The 22799-nt window shown below is 34.2% G+C and overlaps 1 pseudogene; it reads right to left on the bottom strand.

Moving 5' to 3' along the window:
* Positions 1-3373: 3373 nt before the first annotated feature.
* On the bottom strand, positions 3374-20204 carry LOC147386916 (uncharacterized; annotated as a pseudogene).
* Between the last annotated feature and the right edge of the window lie 2595 nt (positions 20205-22799).

Genomic DNA, 22799 nt, shown 5'->3' with positions numbered 1-22799 from the left:
ATAGCCTAAGGTACGTGACTGGAGTTGTGGTTTTCATGACTGACGTCACATTTTTGAAGAAACCGGACCACGCACTAGTGTCACGTTGGCTATAAGGGACATGCAACGTGCAATGCAATAAATTAAACGTGTTAGCGGTGTGTGTAAAACAAGGTGGGGTGTGCCCGGGGCCTTTTCTCAAATAAATGGGTCCGTAGGCCATATCAAACCACAAAATATAGATATTTCATACATATTGATCAAAAAATATAAAATCCATAACATAAAAAATTAAGACCAAGGCATACACATAAAAAATATATATCAATCAAGATCGTGACATGTTAGATAAACGATCAATCAGTATATCACAATGAATAATCAATCATATCCAATATTGAAACAAGCACAAATTTTTTTATTTTTTTATTTTTTTGTTTTTTGTTTCTTTTTATCTATGGTTCATCAAGGATCACTTTAGGTGATCCAACATAAATAAAGATTCTAACAAATATTGAATTGATGATAGAATGATGGCTACAGGGATAAGGAGTGATGAATCTTTTTTTATATAAAAAAAATACTAGAAACACATCCCAAAAGAAATTCAAAGAGAAAGATCCTAGTGCCAAATGAGCTCGCTCTCACAAAATAAATCAGGAACATTAACTGTGCTAACACTAGATAAATTCGAGTTTTTAGTGAATTAGGAAAATACAATCCGAACTGGCATCGATGATATCTAAGGTCCCGATAATGAAATTGAGTGAATTCATATTCTAAATTATTCTACTCGATGAGATCTACGTTTTATTAATAGGTGCCAAGACCTAATTCTGACTTGAATATTTTGTAAAAATATTTTAACATTACTGTCCTAACTTTCATTCAGCAACAATTCTAGATTTACAGATTGGTATTCTAGGTAAACCTCGTGAGATGCTTTGACGTCATCATTGAGATTATTAAAATCCAAATCAAAATTCTCAAAATTTCCATTAACGAGAGTCGATAAAGAGAGAGTGAGAGAGAGAGAGAGAAGCATCACTCTCTTTGTTGCCCCTTTCAGCGCACATATGGAGAAGAAGATAGAAAGAGAAAAAAAATGTTTTCACTATCGGAACACAACGCATAAGTATTGTTTTTTTTTTTTTTTTTTTGAAATCCCTTCATCACACATAACAACAACACTTTAAAAAAAATTCTTTTTTGTTTTTTTGATACCATTCATCTTGCACAGATTTAGATGAGAAGGAAAAAATTATTATCAAAGTAACACCGATTAAAAATTTATTTTTTTATTTTTTTATTTTCAAAAGAAAAACATTCTTCTTATCCCAACCACCATCATTCCATCATTTTCTTATTAATCTTTGAAATCTTGAATTATTTAGGATCATCACAAGTGACTCTCAATCAGATCATAAAACAAGAAATATAATAAAATACTCAAAAATCAAACAAATGATCCACAATCAAACCAAGATAAATAAAAAAATAAATCAAAATAAAATAAAATAAAAATCAGGCCGATTTGGCAATGCTCCCATACTTGGGGCTTTTCAAGTTTGATCCTCAAATATCTCCAGTGGAGTTGCCACTGAAAGCGCCCTCGATCCGCGAGATGTATGGATCCGCTTTTGATTTTTGAGGTTTGGGAGTCGCCACCTAGTTATTACAGTTTAGGAACCAAACATTGACTTTAAAAGATAAATAACACTAATCTACGAAAGAAAATATGGGTCTGGGGATCACGTTACTGGGTTGGAAGGTGTTAGGCACCAACCCTGCCCGACAAATGCTGGTCTTTACTTTTTCCAAATAAAACTACATTGCTAAAAATACCGAAAATAAAAAATAAAAAAAATTATTAACCTTTACGAAACGTAATGGTTTTGTTCCTTCAGATCTAATACAACAGCTCCTCGTACAGCACTCCTCACTTCGTTCTGTCATCGGATTCATTTTAGATCTCCAAGACGAAATACCTTCTTCTTAGATTTGAATTTTCCTGATTTGTTTATGGATTTCTGGATATTTTTGAAGGGTTTCTAGGTATTTTTTGAGCTAAAGTTGGAGTATGATGTTAGGTAAGGAGTTATGACTTCAAAATTAGGGTTTTGAGAAGATTGGAGAGGCTTCTTAACCTACTTTTTCTAGAGTTTATTTTTTTATACGAAAATAAGTTGTAGAGACCCTTATTTATAAATTTTTTAAAGAGCTTTTTAGATTGAGTTAGTGTTTAATTAGAATTATTTTAGATAGAATTAGTGTTTAGTTATATTTCTTTTAGATAGTTTTAAAATTTAATTAGAATTCTATTAGGTAGTTTTAGAGTTTAATTAGAATTCTATTAAGGTTAGGATTTGACTTTGGTCTTATTAAATTGATTAGGATTTTGACTTTAGTCACACTTGATTGACTAGAATTTAGGATTTGACTTAAGTCTTACTTGATTGACTTGATTTTAGAATTTGACTTAATTCTTACTTGAATGATTTTAATTTTAATTAGAGTTTTACTTTCCATTAATTAATTTTTTAATTATTAATTTTAAAAATTTTAATTATTAAAATTATAAAATTATCGTTTTAGCCTCGGAGAGGACTTTTTGCCTTTTAAGTCATTTTTCAATATTCTTGGATGTTTTGGAATCGATTTTTCATAAGAAATTTGATAAAAATATTGGTTTGTGTCATTTATGAAATTTTTTGTGCAAAATAGTAGTGAACTTTATGAGGGGTATTTTCGTAATTTTATCAAATTTTGTGAAAATTGGCAAAATGATTTATTTGATTTTAATTTATTGTTTTATGTGTTTGAAAGGATTTTCTTAAACGTAAAATACGCTTTAGGAATGTTTTGAGGTTAGGGGTATTTTGGTAATTTAGTCATTTTTTAGTGATTTTTATCGTAAAGATTCTTTTTGTTGCAAGATGATGATTTCTATGTTTTTGGAGTTATATTATCCTAACGTAGCGTGGTTTCTACAGTTTTGTTTGCTTGAGATACTTTATCTGGATTTCTAAAACATATCTAGTAACAAATAAGGCATTGAAATAATCATCCATCATTGGGAATCGTTGCGATCGGTTTGACGAGTTGATTAATCAGGTGAATACAAAATGGGGTGTCTACAGCCCTACTATGCCAACCACTGTAGGAACCTCCTTAAGGCTTAGCATCCATTGGTGGTGTGCACTCGCACTTTGTGATACTCACAGTGCCATTCGTCTCGATTTATCTGATCTTGAGGAAGAGGTACTGACCACTTAAAATAAGGTTCATTTGCAATAAGTGGCAAAATCTCACTAGGAGACATGACAAAAAAGGTAATTTCTCTCCTTCGCTCTCTATCTTGCTTAAGCGACCTTTTCCTATTCTATTACTGTAACTAATGTTGCTTATTGGGCTTCACCACAGTATGTGTCACCTTGTTCTTTCCAATGAAATTCCAGGGGTCATCTTCCAAACTAATGTACTTCTCTATTCTTTTGAACAGTTCTTTCAATGCCTTTGGTCTCTTCTTCACAAGAGATCTACACAACCTCGAGCCAGACAGCAAGGAGTTCATAAATGCCACCATGAACGTTCTCTCGTCACAACTCTCTAGGGACATTGCTTCTTCCCTAAATCTTCTCGTAAACTCTCTGAGGCTTTCCCCAGATTGCATCCTCATATTGAGCAGCGCATCAATGTTTTCATCATTTTTCCTATTGCTAATGTAATACGTTACAAAGGCAGTACAAAGCTCTTCAAAAGAAGCTATGGACCCACCTAACAACTTGTTGAACCATGTCAACGCATTCCCCTACAAGCTCAAAGGGAATAGTTTGCATATCAATCCTTCATTTACTTTCCACAAAGCTAATGTCTGTCGAAAATAGAAATGGTGCTCCATCGGGTCTTTCGTTCCCTAGTAAGGAGTAAATCGCGATGATGTGAATTTCTTTGGAATTTCCTCCGCTAGGATCTCTGTCGTAAAAGGAAACTTCTGAATCCCTTTGATAGCCTGCTGATGAGACTATCGTTGTTCTTCTCACCGGAGTTAATAATAATCTTACGTTTACCTTACTTGTGGGGCAAGTAGAGGATCGAACCCAAGAGAAATGAGGAATAGAGTTAAGCTAAGAAGATAAAATTCAAATTAACTAAAAGGAATTAAAACTGTTTTTCTTTGTATTTTTGAACTTATAAGAAAATGTAAAATTACTAGAAAAGAAACTAAAGTAAATGAAATTAAAAGCAAGTAAACTTATGAAATTAAAACACCATTAGAGGTGGATCTACCTAGAACATGTTGATGAGCAATTCTTAGTTTCAAGCCTTTTTATAACTCAATCGTAAGGGCTTGGTGTTAGCTCCTTAGATCGGAAAGTTTTGCAAATGAAATGAAATAAGGGAACATAAACAAAGTAGAATTCTTTGAAAACTTCCTACTACCAATTATCTAGTTTAAGCATACTTTATCTTGATCTAATCTAAGCATAAAGTATCTATATTAAGAATAAAAGGTGCAAGAAACTTAAAGAGAATTCATAAGCATTTTAAATAAAAGAAAGGCATGAAATTAAAAATAACACAAGAACTTGCTCTAGGCTTTTCCACTCTCCAATGGAGGGGAACTTAGCCTAATGTCATTGCAAGAGAGGGAAGATAAGAGATGAAAGAACTTTTCTTCATTTCATGGAGAAAATTACAACTTCTTCTTCTTCTACTTCTTACAAGACTAATTAGCCAAAAGGAAATAACTAGAAAATGAAAATACAAAAAATAAGAGAATAGGCAAAGAGCCTTAGATTAAAGGAGTCTTGGATAAGAGAACCAAGATGGGACCCTTTCTCTAGAAATGAAGGCTCTATTTATAGAGAAAAATGTGTGTAGAAGAGTCTAAAAGTAGCCTCCACTTTTCTTTGCACAAAAAGACAAAAGAGGAGAATATGAGTTAAGGATTAGGGCATTCCAAAGTGTTAGGGCATTCCAAAGTGGCCCAAATGCTTTTGCCTTGAGATTTTGATTCCAAATTGTTGATTTTCTGCACAAGAAACACACGTAATTAGATTTATCTAGTAAATGAATTTATTTATATATAATTAAGCCTAATTAACATGCAACGTGGTGGTTTGAGGCTTATCATGATTATTATCTTAATATAGAGAAATAGGTACAAAAATCAAGATAAATATCCGGAAAATGTGCGTATAATTGAGTGTTTGGAGACACTCATCACACCCCCAAACTTACCTTTTTCTAGTCCCTAGAAAATAAAACTGCCACTTTCGCAGGCACCTCGACTGCATTTAGCGAATGCAGCAAGCCCTTGAACCGCTAGGTTACCCCTAGTGGACGAGTTTGACTCGTGAGGGTTTGCAGAAAATATACCCACAAAATTTGAAAACAACTTTGAAGTAAAAATAGTCAAAATCAAAACTTATATTGAAAAGCACAAGTCTTTTTTTTTTTTGTCAATCAATTAGAAGTACTGCTTGGTATAGAGTCCCAACCCTTATTTCTCTACGACAAAACTTAGACTTAAATTGACCTTTAAGCGATAGTGATTCTAACTCAGAAATTTAAGAGATTCGATTTCCCAAAATGAGTTTCAACCTTCTAACTACTCAAGAATAACTGGAGTAACTTAGGGTTTAATTCTAAACTTAGCATCCTGTCTGGGGTAGTGAGAAGTGTGGATATTCACTTTAATACCTCTAAGGGGCTTTATCTGTGATATTCCAGTATACTCACATTTTTACACTTGATGGCTTTCACCCTACTAAAACTTTACATAAACTTTTGGATCTTTGACTTTTTTTTTTTTATTTTTTATTTATTACTTCTTCACTATTTTTCTAAGAAAAGTAGACAGCCCTTTTCAAGGTACCCAGTCTAATTCAATGGTTGCTGTACAAGGTGTATACAATCCAGTTCTTTTTTTTCTTCTAATCAACCAACCAATTGAACAAGGAAGTCAAAGTTCATCAAACCTAGTTTTTCCTTAAACTCTAGGTAGAAAGAAGGTAACAAACTCTTTTAATACAATCTAGACTCTTGGTAACCTTATTAGAAGTGACAATAAACCAAAAGATAACTTTGCTCTAATTTTTGCCTAAGAGAAACATAAATGGGGACTCCAGATCATAGCTTCCAATTAAAGACTGATTAAATATTTTCACTAAGTGCTTAAAAGATACAAGCTAAGACTTTGAGAAAAATACAACAAAGTTGCCAACCAAATATTTTTCAATTTTTTTTTGTATAAAAGAAGAAAATAATAAGTGGAAATCCAACCCATACACCCCCAAACTTAAACATTATATTGTCCTCAATATTTCAACATATACATGCAAAGGTAAAATTGAAATTGACAAAATGAAATGAAGTGGGTTAGATAGCACCTGAGAAAGACCTTATAGTCCTGTTGATATTTAACACAATGTCCCTTGAAGTGCATGGATTGCCTCCCAGAAGCGCTAAGTTTAACGTCTTTAGCTAGACGAAAACATAGTTAATTTTGATAGACGGGATCATCGAGAAAAAGAACTTCCTCCTGCGGAACATACTCGAGAAACGGTTTGAGACGTTGGCCATTCACTTTGAAAGTGGATCCGTCCTTAGGATTAAGGACTTCAACAGCACCATGGGGGTAAACTGTTTGGATAATATATGGGCCAGTCCATCGAGACTTAAGTTTTCCAGGAAAAAGGTGGAGTCTATTATCATACAACAAAACTTTTTGATTAGGAATGAAATTCCTCCTAAGAATGTGCCTATCGTGAAAGAATTTGGTACGCTCTTTGTACCTTTTGGCACAATCATACGAGTCATTTCTAATCTCTTCTAACTCGTCTAGTTGTAACTTTCGCTTCTCACCGGCTTTATCAAAATCAAAGTTGAGGCGTTTGATCGCCCAATATGCACGATGTTCTAGTTCTACAGGGAGATGGCAGGCCTTGCCAAAAACTAACCGGTAGGGAGACATCCCTATGGGTGTCTTGAATGCAGTCCTATAGGCCCAGAGTGAATCACTCAATCTCAAAGACCAATCTTTCCTTGAAGGATTGACTGTTTTTTCTAAGATAGTCTTTATTTCCCTGTTAGAAATCTCCACTTGTCCACTTGTTTGTGGGTGGTAAGGTGTGGCAACCTTATGCGTTATGAGGTATTTCTTCACCAACGCAGCAAATATCTTGTTGCAAAAATGCGAGCCACCATCACTTATGATAGCTCGTGGAGTACCAAATCTTGAAAAAATTGTCTCCTTGATGAATTTTATCACAACTTTGTGATCGTTTTTTCCTAATCTTTGACATCTATCACAAGATTTGCTAAACTCGTAGGCATCACGAAAAATACTAGGCCAGAAAAAACCGCATTGTAAGATTTTCATGGCGGTCTTCTTACCACTGAAGTGCCTTCCGCAGGCATGATTATGGCAAAACTCTAGGATACTGACTTGCTCATAGGTTGAAATACAACGTCTAATGATTTGATCGGGACAATACTTAAATAAGTATGGTTCATCCCAGAAATACCATTTTGTTTTTGACAGAAGACGAAGTTTCTCTTGACTAGTCATTTTGACTGGGAATTGACCTGTAACTAGGTAGTTGACAATGTCCGCATACCATGGAGCATTGGCTTGAGAGATTTGCATAAGTTGCTCATCGGAAAAGGATTCAGAGATGGGTAAGGATTCCTCGGATGGCTTGTTAACTATCCTAGACAAGTGATCAGCTACGACATTTTCTGCCCCTTTTTTATCTCGGATCTCGAGATCAAACTCTTGTAGAAGTAGAATCCAACGGATTAATTTGCTTTAGCATCTTTCTTTGATAGAAGGTACTTCAATGCTGCGTGGTCTGTGTAGATCACAACTTTATATCCTATAAGGTAGGGACGGAATTTTTCAACGGCATAGACCACTGCTAGCATTTCCTTCTCCGTTGTAGAGTAGTTAAGCTGAGCATCGTTAAGGGTTTTACTAGCATATTGGATAACATGAGGTTGTTTTTCAATTCGCTGACCCAAAACAGCGCCTATTGCATAATCTGAAGCGTCGCACATAACTTCGAATGGAATGCTCCAGTTTGGAGGTTGAATAATGGGTGCCGAGGTTAACTCGGACTTGAGCTTGTTGAACGCAGAGAGACATGACTCTGAAAAGTCGAAAGGAACATCCTTTCCCAATAGCTCACATAAAGGCTTCGAGATTTTCCCGAAATCTTTAATGAATCTACGATAAAAACCCGCATGGCCTAGGAATGACCTAATTTCTTTGACCGTTCTAGGAGGTGGTAATTTTTCAATTAGACCTACCTTTGCCTTATCTACCTCAATCCCTTTAGCAGAAACAATGTGCCCTAGCACAATCCCCGATGTTACCATGAAATGGCATTTTTCCCAATTGAGGACTAGATTGACCTCTTTGCAACGTTGAAGGACCAAAGTCAAGTGATGGAGACATTCCTCAAAACTTGGTCCGAAAATTGAAAAATCGTCCATGAACACTTCGAGATATCTTTCTAGCATGTCGAAAAATATACTCATCATGCACCGTTGAAAAGTAGCGGGTGCATTGCATAATCCAAAAGGCATGCGACGATACGCGAAAGTTCCAAAGGGACAGGTGAACGTTGTTTTCTCTTGATCGATTGGAGCAACAGGTATCTGGTTGTACCCGGAATAACCATCTAAGAAGCAATAATAAGAATGTCCTGCTAGACGCTCTAACATTTGATCAATGAAAGGTAAGGGGAAATGATCCTTAGGAGTCATCGAGTTGAGTTTCCTATAATCGATACACACTCTCCATCCATTTTGGACTCGAGTGGGGATTAATTCGTCGTCTTGGTTCACTACCACAGTGATACCAGATTTCTTAGGAACTACTTGTATAGGACTCACCCAACGACTGTCAGAGATAGGATAGATAATACCCGCATCTAGCAATTTCATCACTTCCATCCGAACCACGTCTTTCATGACAGGATTTAGTCGTCTCTGAGGTTCTAAGGAAGGTTTAGCAAAATCCTCTAAACGAATGTGGTGCATCACCACAGATGGACTAATTCCCTTGATGTCAGCTATGCTCCAACCAATAGCTTCTTGATGTTCCCTTAATACTCCTAACAACTTTCCCTCTTGGACTTCATTGAGGTGAGAGGAAATGATCACAGGCAAGGTTTGATTCTTGCCAAGAAATGCATATCTCAAGGTCTCTGGAAGAGACTTGAGTTCCAATTTTGGAGGCTCGACATGAGAAGGAACAAGATTGGATGTGCGCACAGGAAGACTTTCAGCTTTTGCGTGCCACCGCACAGAATCTAAGAGTGGAACGGATTCAAGCAAAGCATTGACTTCGCTTATAGACTCTTCTACGTCCAAGTCAAGGCCAAAGTGAGCCAAACATTTCGTTAGGGGATCAGAGTACCCTAATTCTTGATACGTTTGATTGACTAGCGTATCTATCATGTTCACTTCCTCCATACCATCATCTACATCAATTCCTTGGAAATTGTGGAAGACGTTCAGTTTCACTTTCATATCCCCAAATGCTAAAGTCATAATTCCGTTTCTACAACGAATGACTGCGTCAGACGTGGCTAAGAATGGACGTCCTAAGATGATAGGAATATGACTGTTCGAATTGATGACTGGCTCTGTGTCTAAGACAACAAAGTCAACAGGAAAATAGAAATCTTTGACTTTAACTATCACGTCCTCAACTATACCCTTTGGAATTTTTATGGACCTATCGGCTAGACTCAACGTGATATCTGTGGGTTTCAAAACCCCCAAACCTAATTGTTTATAAACCGAATATGGTAAAAGGTTCACACTGGCCCCTAAGTCTAAGAGACATTTTTCGACCACTTGATTTCCAATATGAATAGAAATTGTCGGACATCCAGGATCCTTAAATTTTGGTGCAATCGTTTGTTGGATGAGTGACGAAGCTTGGGCTGCCATAATAGCTTCCCGAGGAAATGGTGTTTTCCTTTTAGCTGTGGTCAAATCCTTTAAGAATTTCGCATAAGAAGGTATCTGCTTAATGGCATCTAGGAATGGGATATTGATATGCACATTTTGGAAGACTTCTAAGACACCCTCAAACTGCTTACCTTTTTTAGAATCTCTAAGGCGATGGGAAATGGAGCTTTTGGAATTGGCAAAATGATAGGAGGATTTTCCAAATCTTTCTTCTTCTCTGTTGGAGACTCTATGGCTTCTTTTTGAACTTTGTCCTTTTCTAAGACTTTTTCTCCCGTGTCAATAGGTTGGACCTTGTTGTCCACCTTCTTTCCCGAACGCAAGGTGTGGATAGCCTGGACTGAGTCTTGTGGAGCTCCAGAATGGCTTCCTACTTCGTATTGACCTTTTGATCCGTTTGGAATCAAAGGTTGACCTCTAGGGTTAGGGATAGTCTGACTAGGAAATTGACCTTTCTCTCTTCCACTCAAGGAAAGAGCTAACTGCCCCAACTGAACTTCCATCTTAGCTATGGATTGCGCAGTGACCTGGTTAATCTGAGTTTGATTTTGATGGGTTTGCTGTTGAGTTTGGATGAACTGCTGTTGCTGCCTCATCAACTCGGCAATCATAGATTCTAAAGACGACTGTTGTTGGGCAGGCTGCTGGTAATTGGTCATGGGATCTGGTATGATGGCTCTGCAATCGGTAGATTGTTGGGGTTGATAAGGGACTTGAGGAACAATGGCTTGGTTTGTGGAAGAACCAGATTGCCTAGGAAAACTCCTATTGTAACCTGACGGACCACTAGATTGAATAGGTTCGTTCTGTCTGTATGAGAAATTAGGATGAAACCTATTATCTGGGTGATACGTTTGGCTAAAAGAGTTTGGAGTTGGCTTCTTAAAAGTACTATAGCCATTAATCGCATTTGCTTGTTCAGCTTTGATTTGAGGCAAGGTGGGACAACACTCGACCAAATGGTCATTGCCGTCGCATATGACACACAAAGAACTCGGTTCGACAGTCACTTGCGAAATTGTACGAGGGTCTAGGTGAGGTTTGGATGCTGAGATGGTAAAGGCATCTAACTTCTTCGTGAGATTATTCATCCCACTCACTAGACTACACATGACATTTTTGAGATCAGGGTCTGCCTTCATCTCATACATGCCTGTCTTCCTAACCGGATCGTCTCTATCAAATTCTTCTTGGTTAGTACTCCAGTTTTGAGCACTCTCAGCTAACTCTACGAGGAAATCGTACGCTTGGTTGGGAGTCTGGTTCATGAACTGACCCTTATGCATTGACTCGACTAAGGTACGTTGATTCATTGTTAATCCTCTATAAAAACTTTGCACCAACTGTGCTTTGTCAATGCCATGGTGTGGGCACTTGACCAATAAATCATTGAATCTTTCCCAAGTTTGGGAAAATTCATCATCAGGACGGGCTCTAAAATTTCTAATAGAGTCCTTCATTTTCTCAGTTTTGGCCACGGGGTAGAATTTGGCCATAAATTTTTTTGATAGAACATCCCAGGTAGATATGGAATTGGGTGTTAGGGAGTTCAACCACGCAGCTGCATGGTCTTCCAAGGATAACGGGAACAGAATAAGCTTGATACTCTCCTCATCTAGATTCTGATTTCTAAAAGTTTGACATATAGTCAAGAATCGATTAAGATGGGTGTAAGGTTGTTCACGCTCTAAACCGTGGAACTTAGGGAGCATATTGATGGTGGCAGCCCTAATTTCAAACTGAGGTGCATTGTTCAACGGTAAAACAATGCATGTGGGAGGAGATGCGGAAGCTGGAGCGAAGAGCTCATTGAGAGTTCGCTCTCGATCACCCATCATAACTACTGATGGTGTCTTGCGTATCCTACTGATGGTACGTTCGATCTCAGGATCAAATGGTTCTAACACGTTATTTTGTGAACGTCTACCAAGCATACAAATCACACAGTCGATCAAACAATCACGAAAAGAAAAGACTGGACCTAGATAGGTTGCCTAAAGCTAGACAGCTCCTAACTGGGTAGAAATAGCGCAACTAGCCTTCCAACTCGGTTCTATGAAGTCAAGTTTGAATCATTCGGATCTCCAGATCGGAGGAGGCGCATAATGCATAAGCAAGAGCACGCTTAAATACCTTCCTTTCTTGAATAGACTGAGTCTATCCCCTCAAAGGGCAAGATCTTACTAGATACAAAAATGACCAAGAAGCGCAATTGGCACAACTTGAAGCGGAATTTCTCCTATTGAGCTCGTGGGCCCTATAGTCAAGTCTAATTGATTTTAATTAATTTGATTGGATGACTAGTGAATTGATTATCCTAATTAGAGCAAGGAATTGGTAATGACTTCCAATCCTTATCTTATCATGCCATCCCTAGGAGAGGGGTGCTCTTTACTACCTAATTAACTATTCCAAGTGTGTGCAAATTGGAAAAATAACATACAAAGGCAAGGAGTAACCCACTAGCAAAGAGAGGCGTGGGTGTTTCGGGATTACCTCCCGTGCTAGACGGGGTGAAGACGGTTTGAGTCGACTTAGGCCACCAACTCCAATTTTGGTGTGCGAACCTAAGGAGCCGTGACGGTATTGTCCACCCGTCGTCCTTCCTTAGTCTATTACAATCCAAGCCTTCTTGGATAATTAATAAAAATTACAAGAAATCCTATACAAGAGTTTCTAAAACAGAAAAATAAACCTAACTAAAGATTAAAGGAAATTGAAAGAAAAGAAGAAAAAAAAATGTTCACCTACAAGAAGCAAAACAGAAATGTTAGCAGAAATGATAGTAAATGGACTCAAAAACAGAATCTGACTTACCGCTATCTTGCTGACTTTGTCACATTTTATAGAAAATTTCGTTCTACCCCAAATCGATATACACTAATAGATAATCGGAGATCGGAGTAGAAAGTTACAGTCAGTTTAAGTTCTGCTGTCAAGGGTGAAAAAGAAAACGAGAATGACTTTTTTTTTTTTTTCAATGTTTTTTTCTTCTTTCTTCTCTCTTAAAATCTCAAGAACACTTGAACTTATAGAAAGAAACCAAAAGAAAAAAGAAAATAAAATAAAAATGAAAAAAAATAAATTTTAAATCAAAACTTACCACTACTACCTTTACCTTTCCCCGGCAGCGGCGCCAAAATTCTGATGAGACTATCGTTGTTCTTCTCACCGGAGTTAATAATAATCTTACGTTTACCTTACTTGTGGGGCAAGTAGAGGATCGAACCCAAGAGAAAGGAGGAATAGAGTTAAGCTAAGAAGATAAAATTCAAATTAACTAAAAGGAATTAAAACTGTTTTTCTTTGTATTTTTGAACTTATAAGAAAATGTAAAATTACTAGAAAAGAAACTAATGTAAGTGAAATTAAAAGCAAGTAAACTTATGAAATTAAAATACCATTAGAGGTGGATCTACCTAGAATATGTTGATGAGCAATTCTTAGTTTCAAGCCTTTTTATAACTCAATCGTAAGCATAAAGTATCTATATTAAGAATAAAAGGTGCAAGAAACTTAAAGAGAATTCATAAGCATTTTAAATAAAAAAAAAGGCATGAAATTAAAAATAACACAAGAACTTGCTCTAGGCTTTTCCACTCTCCAATGGAGGGGAACTTAGCCTAATGTCATTGCAAGAGAGGGAAGATAAGAGATGAAAGATCTTTTCTTCATTTCATGGAGAAAATTACAACTTCTTCTTCTTCTACTTCTTACAAGACTAATTAGGCAGAAAGAAATAACTACAAAATGAAAATACAAAAAATAAAAGAATAGGTAAAGAGCCTTAGATTAAAGGAGTCTTGGATAAGAGAACCAAGATGAGACCCTTTCTCTAGAAATGAAGGCTCTATTTATAGAGAAAAATGTGTGTAGAAGAGTCTAAAAGAAGCCTCCACTTTTCTTTGCATAAAAAGACAAAAGAGGAGAATATGAGTTAAGGATTAGGGCATTCCAAAGTGTTAGGGCATTCCAAAGTGGGCCCCAAATGCTTTTGCCTTGAGATTTTGATTCCAAATTGTTGATTTTCTGCACAAGAAACACACGTAATTAGATTTATCTAGTAAATGAATTTATTTATATATAATTAAGCCTAATTAACATGCAACGTGGTGGTTTGAGGCTTATCATGATTATTATCTTAATATAGAGAAATAGGTACAAAAATCAAGATAAATATCCAGAAAATGTGCGTATAATTGAGTGTTTGGAGACACTCATCACCTGCGCCGTCGCTATACCTATATCAGCACTCTTCATCGTTTTTTTCTCTTTTATGATCATCTCTCTAATTTTTTCTCGAGTCAGACCTACTACAGACTCAAGTAGTTGCAGTAGCAACTTCTATCTTACCTTCTCCTGTAGGAATCAACAGTGGTGCGCTCCCCTCCGTATTCGAAACACGATCATCCTTATCTGAAGGCTAAGGGTCCCTTGGTGGGCTATCTTGTCTCGTCGGCTATTGGTTATCGAGACGTTGACTTAAACTTCGATTTTGTTCAACCAAATCATCTATCTTCTTCTGCATTTCTTTTTACTGCTTCCTCATGGCATCTAACATCGCCAAGAGTTGAGTATCTACGGTTGGTGTCGTTGGTGGGAGTGCATTAACTTCGTTAGTTCTTGTAGATCTCACCATTGTTTCAACTGAAATCAATTTGCTATTGGTGTTCCCACGGACAACACTACTTCTGTGCGATAAGAATCCGGGTGAGCGACTTCGATGGATTCTACTACATTGATCCAAATTCGTTCCAAGCACCTTCATCCTCGGGGTGGCATGGTACTTGCCAAAATCACTCCGACTCTCAAGTTAGAGAAGTTGATGAATAGTCTAAGAAAACTAGTTAGACTTCTGATCCCTGCAAAATATTCTTTAAACAAGCTTACTGTGCTACTTATAGTTCCTGACCGCGAATTAGGATTTTCCACTTTTCAAGTGACAATCCTGGGGTATCCATTGATTCTGCAAAGTTGGTTACTTAACGATGATCTTCTAGATTGACCGTACTATACTGTAGAGATCTCCTCTGAGATCTCTGGGATTGATGTGCGCATATCATACTTACGGTTATTCTATGACTAGGTCTGTCCTGCTTGGCTGACTTGGTTTCACTTAATGTTGTGCTGCTCTTCTAGCAACGTTACAGAGGTCTTTGTTTTGACCTGCCCTGCTTGAAGGGCAGTGCCCGTATACTGACTTGCGCCTAGTACCACTTAATCAATTGGATACGTGTACGGCTTAGATTACTGCACAAGTTGTAAAGGAAAGCCTAGATGATACAACTTGTGGTTAGTCATCCATCACATTTATTCCTTCAAATGTGTCAGGCTTGGTCTTCGAGTGAGAGGCTCCCAAATGTCTCGATGCTTTGTGGCTTCTCTCTCTCTCCCCAAGAATATCCACATTGCTGACTTTTCATTTAAGGCATCATCACCACAAAAACATGTTTTATACTCAAAATCCCCTCCCAAAATCGAATTTCTCACACAATTATTCTGAGTCTTTGTGTTGTTATCAACATAAGCTGCAATCTCAGATTCACATCGACAATGTCTTCTTTCTTTGTTGAAGAAAGTGTTTCTATTCCTGGTAAGGCCACTAATATTTTTTGGAACAATGCTTGGAGAAAGATTTATTGATGACTTCTAGAGTATTAGTAATAAATCAAAAACAAATACTTAAGGTGAAGATAATGGCCACCATGGTCGCCAGTGCATGGGAGAATGATAAATAGTTGAGTAATATTAGACTCATGAACTGGTGGTGTTGGACAAAAAATAATTTTATCTCATGAAAGGAATCCTATTAATCTACACCAAGGAATGGAAATTTAGAAAATTTAAGATAACAAACATTCAAGTTTAAAAAGTTGGGCTATAAACCATTTGATATATTGACTTTTTCACAATAGTTTGTTTGGGCCGGCTCGATACAATTTGAGGCCTTAGGCAAAACCTCATTGTGAGGCTTTTTTATATTTATTATTTTACTATAAAGATTAATAATTATCTATTTAAATAATAAAAAATTATTTAAAATTTACTTTTCTTACTTTTTGAGATGCAAAATTGTTAATTAAGTTTTTTTTATTCAATTTTTTGTTATATATATTTTTCAATAGAAAAAACTGCTACCACTTAATCTTACTTGTGACATAGTTGATCGTAAATAAGATTTTATCAATTTCAACTTTGAAAGGCTTCTTTCTGCTGAAGCAATTGTTAAAAGTATTGTTAATAATATTCTATAGGCAATGTATGTATTTGGGAAGGAATTTAATCTTTTTGTGTAATTCAATGCCTCAATCAAAGTCTTTATTTCTATTTTAGTTCTGCAAGTAAATCTAAACCATTGATGTCAGAAAAGATATCATTTTTTTATAGAAAATATTCCATATTAAGGCAATAATTTTTCGAACTTTCATCATTTAATGACTTTAATTTCTTAAAATCAAATAATAATAAAATATGTTCATATATTTGAAACAATTCAAACCTATTTTGAATTGAAGAAATAGCTTGATCTATTATATGTATAAAATAATTAATTATAAAAGATTCTTCAATTGATTGGATTGACTCACCTTAAACATTCACATCAAATTATTTTTTTCTATGAATTATATATTTTTCACGAAATACAGGTTCTATTTCCATTTTAACTGCAAATATCTTTAGTAGTAATTAGACTTGATGTAAATCCATTATTTCTATATATTTTTTAAAAAGAAATTAAACCTTTTAATTGATCTACAGCAACATTAATATCGATGTCCCAGATTGTAAATTCTTACTAACTAAGTTAACATCAAATAATATATCACACCTAATAAAAATTCAAAATTTTCAAGCTTATATATTTCTAAACATTTAGCTTCACTCTATATTTTAGGATTATCGTACGAAAATCTAACAATCCAAATCAAATGCCCATAGTTTTGCTATTGCATCAAAATAAAAAACTATAATAATTTCTGCTAATTTAAGTGAAGGATCTCTTATTTGTGGAGCTTGATATTTTTTTGCTTTAATACTTTCAATGCGATTTTCTCAACGAGTTTGTGACAATGACTTAATAGTTAAAATAGGTATATAATCTTGAAAAAATTCCATCATTTCGTAGAAGAAAAAATAACATATATATAAGTTGTACTACCCCGAAAAAAGATATCGTTTTAGTACATGATCTTGCCATATCACAAAGTATTAAGTTAAGATTATGACAACCACATGGTGTGCAAAATACTCTAGGATTTATATTTAAAAATCTTTTATGTACTCCTTATTGTTTTCCTTTCGTAATAGACCCATTATCATATCCTTGTCCTCTTACATCCCTAATATCAAGTTCAAGATTGTCTATTACATTTATAAGTTTGTCAAAAAACCATTTTTTAGAAGTATCGTCTACTTTTAAAAATTCTATAAAATATTATTCTATACTTATTGGACATAATTATACATCTACACATCGTAATATAAGAGTCATTTGTTCTTGATGACTTATATCTGGAGTACAATCAAGTATAATTGAAAAATATTTTGCATCTTTAATCTTTTTAATAATTATATTTTTTATTTCAAATAGTAACATATTTATCAATTCATTTTGTATATTGTGTCCAAGATAATGATTATGGATTTCACTATTTTTAATTCGTTGAATATGTTTTTGCATTATTGGATTGAATTTTGCAATCATTTCATTTAACCTTAAAAAGTTTCTATTATTATCTTGATAGATCTTCTCATTACTTCCACGAAATTCTATATTATTTTTTGAAAAATTATTAACAATTGCAATAATTCTCAATAATATCTTTTTCTAATGCTCTCTCTCCTTGTTAATTTGTTCTTGAACATTTTTATCAATTGTCTTATTTTTTAACAAGCTCATTTCTAAATCGATCTGAATATTAATATTAGTAATATGTTCACTTTTTATTTTATGACTTTTAAGTTTCAAAGTAAGGTTTTCCCAATCCTTAATTCCTTCATTAACTAATTGATTAGTGCCACATTTAGAATAACATAATTTGCAACAAAAACAAAATACTTTAAAAAATTCTTTTGAATATACTAACCATTTCCTATCATGCTTCTCTCCATTTGGTAATTTTTGAATGTATTGTATAGTTGAAAAATGTTTAGAATTTTCATCTTTTGGAAAATTAAAATCATTATCTCTAATTAGACCTTTTCTACTATTAAAACTCTTAATTATATGTCAATATTTTTTTATTGTGCTGGATCATAAATATTTGTCGAAATAGAATCGTAAGATTCATTAATATTTTTAGTTTTTATTCTTGTTTCTTCTACAATTTATTTTATTTTCTTAATTAAGAACTGTTAAATTACACATTTGATCATCGTTTTGCAATTGTTCATTATTATCTTCTGGTTCATCTAATAAATCTTTATTTAAAATATTTGTTGTATTTATTTTATTTATTGTAACAAATTTATCTATGGCTCATTTTTGAGATTGAACTAATTTTTTTACATATTTTTTTTTTTTTAATTTTTTCATATTCATATTTATATTTTCTAATAGTTATGTTTCTAATTAACAAAAGTCCTTCCAAATAAACATTTAATGAACCACTAAATAAAGTAAAAATAAACTAAAGTATAACTTTAAAGAGCAATAGAACCTGGGACTAAAAAAAATGAGAGAATCGATGAAGCTCTGTAAACTTTGAATGCCAAATCGATTAATAATCAATGCTAACCACTCTTCACCACTAATTCACCAACAATCTTTAAAATAAAACCACGAATCCATGACCCGCCGAATATTAGTTAAGAGAAAGAGATATAGATTAAAACTTAAAAGAGAGAAAAAGAATAAGAGAGATTTTAGAGTGTCAGAGAGATGGTGTCTTGCAAAGAGATGTGACTTACAAGGGAAAATGTTAAAGGAAGTTTGTAAATGTTATTTTTCTATTCTTTAAAAGAAATTTTGTAAATGTTTTTTTTTTTTTAAATTTATAATGTTTTTAATTTGGGGAAGTGTCCAAAGTAGGTGGTGTTTCCTTTATTATTTATTTAATTTTAAATTTTAATTGAAAAAAATTAGAAACGTACAAGAGGGAGAAGATAATTAGGTTGTTAATTATTTGTTAGAAACTAATTAAGAAATCTTAGGAAATAGGAGATTCAATTAAAGTCAACATTTTTGGGGGCTTTATGTTGGGCCATGGTTTTATGTTAGGAAATCCTCGTTTGCATGTCAAGAATCTACCCAAAGAGGGATGTTTTGATGGAGTCGGAAGTTTGGAAATTTGATCACACTATTAGGTTCGTATAAAAAAATAACCCAAAATGGTATTTAAGTTTGTAAAAATCGGAGCCCGGGACATTGACTTTTTTAACAGAATAAAACAAATTTGAAAATGACCTTTACATCTCTAGGTCATTATAAATACTAAAGTTAGAGAAAATTGACACTTTTAATCTCTTCTCCTAACTAAAACCCTAACCCCAACCTCTCTAGAGAAAAATGTTTCTCATTGGTCCAAAGGCTCAATGAAAGAGAAGAAAAGTTTCGCTTCTTCGAAGGCTTCACATTGATCCAAAGAAAAACGCATTTTGATCGAAGAAGAACTTTCAAGATCGGACAAATTAAGATCTCTTCCGTTCTACCTTCTAGTTATTAAAATCTTTGTAAAAAATAGTTTTACAACCAAAAATTCAATCAAGGGTATGTTTGATTGCACATGGAAAATAGGGTGGAAAATTAATTTTCGTGGAAAATCAATTTTCATGGAAAATGACATTTTTCTAGTGTTTGATTGCACATGGAAATGGAAATTCATTTTCCACCCCATTTTCCATGTGCAATCAAACATACCCTTAATTGAATTTTTGGATTCCACTAAATCATGGATTTCACTTTCCCACCCATATTTTCCATCCTCAATTATTCCCTATCACCACTACTACCACCACCACCACCACCACCATTACACTAACTTCGTCGTCGCCGTCATCACCATTGTCGTCATCGTCACCGTCGGCTCCGTCTCGGACCAACTTCTCTCTCTCTCTTCTTCTTTTTCTTCTACTCATTTTTCTCCATCCCTCACCTCCTCCGCCACCACCACCACCTCGTTCTCCCCCCATCTTCCTCACTTACCTCCGTCGCCGCCACCATCGTCGCTGCCGCCACCATTGTCGCAGTCGCCGCCACCGTCGCCACATCCTCTCCCCTCCCTCTTCGTCGTCATCTTCTTCTTCTTCTCCCCCTCCTCTCATCTTCTTCCTCCTTCTCCTCTTCTTCTTTTTTCTCATATTTTTTCCATGATTTTATCCAAGTGAAATCAAACAATAGAATTTGATTTTCCAACCCTACCTATTTTTGACAACTAATTTTTCATGGATTTCAAATTCCATGGAAAGTGACTTTCCATGCAATCAAATATACCCTAAGATTTCAAGCTAGAGATCTTTCTCTAAAAAATTATGCATGATTAGTTGATTAAACTCGTATATCTTGTTTCAATAAATAGAAACAAAATAGTTTCCATCGATAAAAAGAATATAGTTTCAATAGTATTTTTTATTATATTGCATTTGAAATATTTTAGAAAAGATTTGAATGAATTTGGGCGTAAAATAGGAGAAATTTTGGAAGAACACTATCGAGGCTGGTTCATCTCTATCAACGACATCGACTTGCCACCAACCTTTCTACCGCCCAAATTGCTCTTTGTCGGTGGCACTGACATCAACCAATAGAAATGGCTCTTACCACCTACAGAACCAATTTTCAACACTATTTTTACAATTTTTCTTCAACATAAAATACATTTTCAGCACCTTCTATTCATTAAAAATATTTAAGTAAAGTTTTCCATTTAATTTAAGGTATTTAATGAAAATAAGGGAATATCTCTCATTTTGAAACAATAAAATATTTTAAAAATATAAATCTTAAAGAATCAAAATATAATTCTTGGGTTCAAGAACAAAACACAGATTTTAATGTTTTTGCCAGATTTTTCAGTCCTCAATTTTTTTTGACTTTTCCTTCAAATTAAGTTTTAAAATTATATGATGTCAAATCTCGTGATTACAACTTTCTATTCCAAAAATTCGTTTTACGTTTGAAGAACTTTGAAAAATGATATTTTTGACAATTAACCAGATTTTCATTAGTTTTGACTAACACTCGATGGATTTGCCCCAGATTGCATACATAACCTATTTTTGGTCATTTTTATCATTTTCTTCAAATACTTTTATAAAATGAATTTTGATGTTTAAATTTTATTTTAAAAAAATTACTTTTATCTTTTCAAAGAATATACAAAGGTTTGGTTGAACTTAAGAAAGAAAACGGTTTGAATTGATAAACATTTGATGGCTCGTATTATAAGTTCGATGTCCTATGTTTTATAAATGTAAGTGCAGACTCTCATTGAATGTGTGTGTTAGTAAGTGAATATCCAGGGTTAATATTTACTTTCTATTATCGTGGGGTGATGTATATTATTGTTTATTTTTACCGGGTTGAGTTGTTGTATGGTAGAAAATAGATATTCATTCCACACACTTGTATATTATTTTTCCACTTCGTTTTCAAATTTTTTATATATATATATATATGTAACTATTTTGGAATCTGTTAAAAAGTTTGTGAATGCCTAAAGGAATAGTTTATCATGTCATTTTCGGAGAGACATTATCTTTGAATGTACAGTTTGGATGGTAAAATCTTATATAGTATGGGATGCATAGGAGAGTAATGTCACAATTGAGATCCGGGATATTTCATTTTATCTTTACCAACAAACTATGTAATGTAAAGGTAGTTTGTGGATGTGTAGAGATGTTTTCTGAGAATCCTATATTCGCCTAATAGGCTTAGATGAAGATGGTTAGTCAATGATCACTAATAATCTAGGGTAATCAAACGTATTGACATTTTGTGAAAGGACATGTACCTTATGATCACTGTTAACGATCAACATGAGACAGATAAATAGTCACCCAATTATGGTAAGTGCAGCGATTGATCACAAAATCAAGAATTAACAATAGGGTTGCATACAGGTAAAGTCTAGAATAATTAGATCCTGATTGGGAGGTATCCAGTTGTAATTCTCAACTACACTACCATTGTTCATATTTATTACTATTAGAAATATTATGTGAATTTTAAATTGGATTATTTATAAGTTGTTAAAATGATCTATTTATGTTTTCAGCCTATTTTACATTACGTTAAAAAATATTTCGCGACTTTTTAAGAACGATACAATAATTTTAATAATAGAACTGGTAGATTGATAAATATTACCAATGTTTATTAATTTTCAGTTATTCTTTAGTTGAAAACTATGTTATGACAAAACCTACACTTATTTGAATGTCCAGCATGATTCTTTTATGCATGTTTTGACTAAATGTTAGAATGGTATATATCTTGCTGATTAACTCCATGTTTCAAATGTGTCAGTTATTGAGGAGTTAGTCTTTGAAGACCCAAATTATGATGAGGTACTTGAGGTTAATTATGCTGATGAGTTGCAGATGATCTTAGGATTTAGTTATTTATGTTAGTTTGTGACGATTATGTATTTAGAGAATTGTAAGTGGACCATGGCTGTGATTGATGTTTAACTTCCGCACTAATATCTTTGATTATTAGTTATACATTTTCGTTGCTATATTATCACCTTGTTCACCTTATCATTGTGTTATCTATTTATGTTATTATCATAGTTGAAGAGTTTTATTTTAGTGCATTAGATTCTAACATAGAATCATGGGGATTCGTGTTAGAATTTGGGGTGCTAGAGTTAGCCTTACTAATAGTT

Source organism: Akebia trifoliata, chromosome 14 (genome assembly GCF_017979445.1).
Source record: "Akebia trifoliata isolate Shusen 1 chromosome 14, ASM1797944v1, whole genome shotgun sequence".
NCBI lineage: Eukaryota > Viridiplantae > Streptophyta > Magnoliopsida > Ranunculales > Lardizabalaceae > Akebia > Akebia trifoliata.
The sequence above is the reverse complement of the archived record's forward strand: the minus strand, read 5'-3'. Positions and strand labels throughout refer to the sequence as shown.